The following is an 8,038-nucleotide window of genomic DNA, read 5'->3' as shown; positions in this document are numbered from 1 at the left end:
CTCCTTACCTATACACGCTTCTCTCAGTTTAACCAATTGCGTTGTTAATGCTTTCTGACTCAGAGAGACATAGAATAATAGAATCACAGAAAATTAGAATGGGAAAAGACTCAGGAGGTCATCTAATCCAACTACCTGCTCAAAGTAGGACCATCTCCAACTAGAACTTCCCAGCCAAGACTTTGTCTAGGCTGATTTTAAAAACCTCCAAGGGTGGCGCTCATACAATCTCTTTGGTTAACCTGTTCCAGTGATTTACTACCCTCCTTATAAGAGAGTTTTTCCTAACATTTTCCTAACTTCCCTTGCTGCAACTTAAGACCATTGCTCCTTGTTTTGTCATCTGCCACCAATGAGAATAGTCTAGCTCCATGCTCTTTGGAGCCACCCTTTAGGTAGGTGAAGGCTGTTATTTTTCCCCCCGCTTTGTCTGCTCTTCTCCAGACTAAATAAACCCACTTCCATCAACCTTTCCTCATAAGTCATATTCCCCAGCCCGCTAACCATGTTTTTACTCTCCACTGGACTCTCTCCAATTTGTCCACATCCTTTCTGTAGTGGGGGCCCGAAAACTGGACACAGCACTCCAGATGTGCCTTCACCAGCACTGAATAGATAGGGAAAATTACTTCCCTCAATCTGCTGACAACTCTTCTACTAATGCAGCCCAGTATGCCATTAGCCTTCTTCATAACAAAGTCATGCTGTTGGCTCATATTCAGCTTATTTTTCACTGTAACCCACAAGTCCTCTTCTATAGAGCTGCTGCTTAGCCAATCGGTCCCAATCCTGTACTGGAGTATGGGATTGCCCTGTCCTAAATGCAGGACTTTGCACTTGTCCTTATTGAATTTCATGGGCACATCCCCATGAGGAGGAACATGCATTCTCCCAGGGACAAAAAGCAATGGAACATATTTGTGTTGTTACTATTTGTCCCCAGGCATGCCCCTGCACATGTGCTCCAGTATGCAGCAAATTGCTCTAGGTGGGTTAGGGGAGGCTGGGGTTTCTCTGCAGAGTTTTTTTTTTGACACTGCATTCTCCCAGTGACAAAAAACCTGCTGCGCTGCAAATTAGCAGTGCAGCAAATGCATGCACATGCGACACATGTGGTTTATGGTACTACAAACCGCACATGCACACTCATGGGGATGTGCCCCATGAGATTTCTTTTGGTCTGATCCTCCAATTGTTAAGGTCTCTTTAAATCCTAACCCTACCCTCCAGTGTATCTACTATTGCCCTAGCGTGGTGTCAGCTGCAAACTTTCTGAGGGTGCACTCCATCCCATCTTCCAGGTCATTGATGAAGATATTGAACCAAACTGGCCCCAGGACTGACCCCTGGGGCACTCCATTTGATACTTGCTACCAATTAGACATTGAGCTATTGATTAAATACCATCTGACCCTAATAATCCAGCTAGTTTTCTATGAATCTTACAGTTCATTCATCCAACCCAGACTTCCTTACATTGCTTGCAAGAATGTGGTAGGAGACCATATCAAAAGTCTTGCTAAAGTCAAGTTATATCACATCCAGTGCTCTTCCCATGTCCACAGAGCCAGTCATCTCATCACAGAAAGCAATCAGGTTGGTCAGACTTGCCCTTGGTGAATCCATGATGACTTTTCCTAATCACCTTCTTTTCCTCCAAGGGCATAGGAATGGAATCTTTGAGGACCTGCTCCATGATTTTTCCAGGGACTGAGATGAAGCTAACCAGTCTATAATTCCTTCTTCTCTTTCTTAGAGATGGGCATTATATTTGCCCTTTTCCAGTTGTCTGGGACCTCTCCTGATCTCCATGACTTTTCAGAGATGATGGCCAGCAGCTCTGCAATCACATCTGCCATCTTCCTCAGCACCCTCGGATGTATCACATCCAGCTCCATGGACTCGTACACGTCCAGCATTTTTAAATAAACCCTAACCTGTTCTTTCACCACTGTTGGCTGCTCACCTCCTCCTCAAACTGTACTGCCTGGGGCAGTTGTCTCAGAGACGACCTTGCCTGTGAAGACAGGTGAAAAAGACATTGAGTACTTCAGCCATTTCTGCATCACTTGTCACTAGGTTGCCCCCTTGGTTCAGTAAGGGATCCACACTTTCCCTGATCTTCCTCCTGTTGGTGACATAACTTGTAGAAACCTTTCTTGTTACACTTCACATCCCTTGCTAGCTGCAACTCCAATTGTGCTTTGGCTTTCCGGATTTTATCCCTGTATGCCCAAGTGATACTCTTATCCCTCCCTAGTTCTTTATCTAAGTTTCCACTTCTTGTATTTTAGCTCACTAAAGAGTTCCCTGCTAAGCCAAGAAAAGGCACGGGCTGCTTATGGCATCTGAAATTCCCTAGTGGTCTCCCATTCAAGTACTAGCTGGCCCCAAAACTGCTTAGCTTCCAATATCAGACAGAATCGGAAGAGAATTGGATAGGCCAGAATTGGCCTATCCATCCCATAGGCTCCCAGATATGCTCCCAGTTCTGCCTCCTCTTACATTAAAATCAGAAATTTCTCTCTCTTTCTCTCTGTAAGGCAAAACATTCATGTGTGCCAATGTTTTACTATGGCTACTATATTTATTAATGTATAGTTGGTATAACTACTAAGAGTGAATGCTCTGAAAGTGTTGCTAAGAGCAAGACCATCAATACAATAAAATCAAATAGCCAATATATTAAAAAGTCACTAGTGATTTCAGAGCTTCCAGTTTAGGACTGAGAAACCTTAAAAAGGCTCGACTTTTTAAGGCAGCTTCTGAGCCATTTCTAAAAAACAAATTCTGTTGAACACCCAAAGCAGTCACCCAAAGCCTCCAGTAGTATTTAACCTGAAACACCTTGTTTCAATTTCTCTTCAAGAGATTTGAAACAATCCACATTTTTTCTGTGGCTCTAAACTGATATGATCTCAGGTTTGAGATTTAAATGCAGAGTGAATCCCAGGAACTTTGCCAACAGAAGGAAGCTCCTGTTGTAATGATTTGATCGCATCAAATGAATGCAAATATAAATAGATCATAAGACTACCGACAACAAATAGACCTCAGTTGGAGGCAAGTCAATCCAGATCATAAAAGCTCTTTGTCACACTGCTGGATTTATCCTCCTGTGAACCATTAGCTGTGGACTGTTAATCAGCAAAGTATGCCCTCAGTGGTATGTACACTATTCTCACTGACATCAATGGCAAACTGGGCTCAGCATCTGTCTTTAACTTTGCCAGTCCTGACTAGTATTTAGCCTTATGCGACCTACATGTGCTTTTTGCATCTTAGCACCAATTATTTGTTGCTTTTACAACTTTACACCTTGCTCCAGCTTGCAGGTCAGATCACTTTGAGGGATAATAAAGAATAGTGTTCTTTTCCTTTAATGGCCCCTTTTACCATTTCATAAGACCCAGTGCATCTATCAAGAAATGAGATGAATAGGAAAATGGAAACCTTGAGTTTATGTAAGGATTATGCAATACTAAGTGCAAAAGCCCTCTGGGTTCACGATATCTCAGCTGCACTTAGTGTGCTGTACTTAGCACTTAATTCAACTCAGTGACTAATAATGATTACAAAGACCAAAATTATGTTTTAATACTACTATAACAAATATATAACAAGCAATAAATGAAAACCTTAAAAAGAAAACATTAAAAAACACAAATTATACATATTATATTGACCCTCAGTGGTGAATAAGCTGCAAACTAGCTTCATTGTCCCTGAGAACTCTGTGTTTTCTGAGTCCATAAAAGGTGTCCTGCTTCTGCACATTTCCACTCTGTTTTAACTCCTAATGCTCTCTTCTTGACATTCATGCCTAAACTCATTTATGCAGGAACCTCTGTCCTCTTACTAGAGCTATTCAAACCTGTGAGAGCTGTTCTCAGTGCAGACTGAATCCACCGCCTCTGGAGCCTCTGGATGGATCCAATGCTCTCACGTTATATTTCTTTTTTCCCAGCAGGCGCTCAGAGCAGGACACACACACACCTCTGGTTGAGAGAAAGGTTATTAACATTCCCCTCAACCTCTTTCATTTCACTGAACCAGACTCTGCCCCTATTCACAGAGAGTGCTCAGAGCCGTCCCCTGTAGGCCAACCTGCCAGATACTCTCCAACCTGGTTTTTAGGATGTTTAGTGATGTGACCCAACATGGCAGGCAGCCACCACCATTTCTCCACTGGGCATGGTCAAGAGGATCTCACTAGCCTTCCCAAGATGGATGCATTTTGAAAAGTTCCCTCCTACAGTTCAAGAGGGTTACACTTACACTCACTATCTCATTATACTTTTGGGGAGGGTTTTTTTGTGATGAGGGTAGCCAGTACTCCTATCCATTCATTCCTTTTCTCTTCCCCTTGCCACTCATATCAGTAATCCTGCTATTTGCCAGCTCTGTTAACCCAAAAGATCAATGCTACTGCCAAAGCTGTGCTTCTGGAAGCTTTCCTGAGCTACAGGCACCCACATCAGGGGTGAGAAAGAGAAGCAATGTAAGTTAATGCAGACTGTCCGCAGTAGGTTATACTGTGGGACTAAAGCTACCCCAACTGCTCTGGCCTTCTGGAGTAGGAACCCGCATAGCTATATGACCAATACAGCTACAACCTGTATCCCTGAAACATGGAAGATATCAAATTAGGCATTTTTAAAAATGAAAACTTCATAATTTTACAAGAAGAAAGCAAAATTCAACACATTAAACCTGAAAGCTGACACCCTACCTCCTGCCTTTTGTTCCTAGCTAAATCTGCATGTTCACAGAGGTCAGAGCTGCCTCAGCACAAAAGAAATTCCTTGCCCAGGAGAGCTTTCCATCATCCCACCCTCCTGTGAAATATGAAACAACATAACCAGAAGGAAAAATAATTCAACATCCTGCTTACCGTCAGACAACTTTGAGGTAAATAGACTGCTCTAACTTTTATCTGAGCCTAATTTCCACAAAATGAACTTTTCCAACCAGGAGATCTTACAACCCCTTCAGCTCTCCTGTGAAGTACAAATTTTCATTTCCACCTAGAAGAACTTTTACAATCTGCATTCTCCTATGCCTGAAAGTGCTATCTAGTTGGTCTAATAACAGCTATCGCCTCCACCAGGAGCTCTGACTCCATAGCTATGTGAAGAACTTCTGCAGAAGTGAAGTGGAAGGAAGGAGCACGTTGTGGAGGCAGAAAGCACTCCTGCCATGTTCCAGTCAGGCTCTGCATGCTACCTTCCCTGCATGGATTCAGAGGGGAAGGGTGGCTATTAGCCAGATCCTTTAAGTGAGGAGATGACACACTGGCATATAACAGAAAGGAAGGATTTAAAAAAAGATGTGAAATAAAAACTCATATACTTAATAAACTTCTTTGTGTTCTGATCAAGTACCAACTAACATGACAGGCCAATGATCTATCATGGATCCCTGACATTAGTGGTCATGCTGAGTAGTGCCTAATTCCCCTTGTTCAGTGCAGAGAAAGGTCTGGCTCAGTAGGACTGAGGGGACAGAATCTGACTTTTGCCTTCCTTTTTCTCAGCTAACTGCAGTAATTCTGCTCTTTAGAAGTCCAGGAAACTTAATTCAGGGCACTCCTAAAAGAGTGCAATCTATGTCAGGTGTCTTGCTCTGCCATTCACCTAGGTCCTTCTCAAATCTATTTGAGTGGCAGGAAGCTCTTGGTTACCTTTCCAGCATTTCTTTTCAGCTCTTAGTCATTTGGACTGCCCAACAGATTCCAGCAGGGACAGGTCTGTAAATTTTTGCTTTGCATTACTTGCTGCTAGCTATGAAAAGACAGGTGGCGCAATAGCACCAGCGGGCACAGACAGAAGAGACAATTTTTTCCCGATCTGGCCACAGAGAGCAGTCTATATCTGTGACCAAACACAAGTGCATGACTGCAAACTGCTTCAAAAATGGCCAGTTGGGAGAAAATCTGAACCCTCATTGCATGAGGGGTCAGCTGAAGATGTTTCAAAACATAGATAGCAACTTCTGTAACTTCTGTCTGTGCTGCATCCCAGCTTCTAGCTGTTTTCAGAATGGGAGGGGGGAAAGGGAGCACTGGGAGTTCAGTCTGGGGTTTTTTCAGCCTCTGCTGGAAGGTGGGGCAGGTACATTGGAGCACACCCCCTACCCCAGGTGGGGGGAACTCCAATACACCCACTTCACCCTGCTGTGCTGGATGGGGAACCCCTAAAATGAGTTGCCTCTGCTCCCTTTTCCTCTCCCCTTCCCTTTCATTTTAAAACAGGGACACGCTGGGAGAGAGGAGGGGCTGCTACTAGGGGAAACCAACTGCAGGCTCCCAGCCAGCAGCTAGATTCCCTTCTCCCCAGGAATCAACAGTGAACTTTTGTTTGGTTCAGGGGATCATTGTAACTCAGAATGCTTCCTGCAAAGCGTTCTCAGTTACAGTGGGGAGCTGCACTGCTGTCTGCACCCATTATGTCCGGGAATGAGTCTTACATGGTCAGATAAGAAACAGACCTGCTGCATTCCTGGACTTTAAGGCACTGTACTCAGGTCCAGTGAAAGTACAGCATAGGACAGAGTAGTTGAGCTGACTCGAGGACCACATTCTTTACAGGTCAAACAGGAGGCAGTCAGGAAATTATTTGTCTACCCTGAAGACTCAGGGGAATATTATAGAACGTTAACTAGGAAGGAAATGGGCCCAAGGGAAAATACAGGCTTCTAGTACTACTTGTTTCCCATGAGCTTTAAACTAAGCAGTAATATGTAATCTTGCCAACATTCTGTTCCTGGTTTAGTTCATCCTGGTTTCTAATCCTGGAAAATAACATAACATAACAACTCCAATTATTTTTTGCACATGTGATACTGTGCAAGTTGGTCTAATCTAAAGGCAAACAAAATGCTCTTCGGCAGTTGCTTTTCCCTCCGGAAGGGAGCAGCTCCTAGAGAAAGAGTGAACTCCATCAGAGGAAGAAAAATGACCCTAGCTTTCCCTCCACTTGAATGACAACATGATAACAAGGTGCTTTCGGGCCCCTCTCAAGCACATCTTCAAATAGAAGGCAGGATTTGAAATTTCTCCAGTTGAAACTGCTGTGAAATTTATGTAGGCAGAATGTGATTACCCAGATTAGAATCTGGCCAGGGCACAGAGCTAACACTTCATCAGGACATGTGCCAAGTGGTCTTAAATGACCACAAGTCATCATTGATTTTGACTTTTTTATCTGCAATACTGTTCTTCAGTAGCACAGGACGGCTCCATATCATGGCAGGATTACTAAACTACTTGTTAGCAACAGTGTCAGAAATTTGTTCCTTGCTTGCATAAGTGTTTGTGTCCACTCCCCTTCCCGCTATATCCTTTAGTATAAATGACAGACCCTGAGTCTGGGAAGAAATCAAACACATACTTACCTGAAAGCTGAATGCCTTCTTGCTTTTTCTTCCTTGTTCTCTCATCTTCTATTCCCTTTGCTCACACATCCTTTTCTTTCAGTTGAAATTTTCCATCATTCATTTTTTTCTCCAAACTATTTTCTTCTCTTGTGCCTTCTTTTTTATATTTTCTTTTTGCCCCATGTCACCGTGTTTTTTTACACATCTCCTTCTCTCTCTTTTCTTCTTCCAGATCACCTAAGTTGCTCTCTTGCTGAATCCTACATCTGTACTTCATTCTACCTAGCAAACACTAGATTTCCCTTTCCAGACTTGCTCCCTAATCTTGCTGTGTTTCCTGCTTCACAATGTATTCTTGGAGCAAAGGATCTTGGGTCTGAGGCCCCATCCTGATTGTAATCTGCAGTCCTAGGTGTTTCTTGGATTAGTGTTGCCACATTGTCCCCACTGTTTGAGTTTAAAATATCCTGAGTTAATACCTCTACAAGGTTGAGGGAGACGGTGGATTGCACCTGAGCTACAATAGAATATGGAATTGCAGAGGTTTCCAAAATATGGCTAATCAGATACAGTATATTAATTGTGATACTGGGGGTAAAGAACAAGTCTGAAAGAAGTATCACTCATGTATAAATTGCTTTGGGCAGATTTATCCTTAAAA

Source organism: Gavialis gangeticus, unplaced genomic scaffold (assembly GCF_001723915.1).
Source record: "Gavialis gangeticus isolate Ggan-Ray unplaced genomic scaffold, GavGan_comp1, whole genome shotgun sequence".
NCBI classification, from domain to species: Eukaryota; Metazoa; Chordata; order Crocodylia; family Gavialidae; genus Gavialis; species Gavialis gangeticus.
This window is presented reverse-complemented; position numbering follows the sequence as displayed.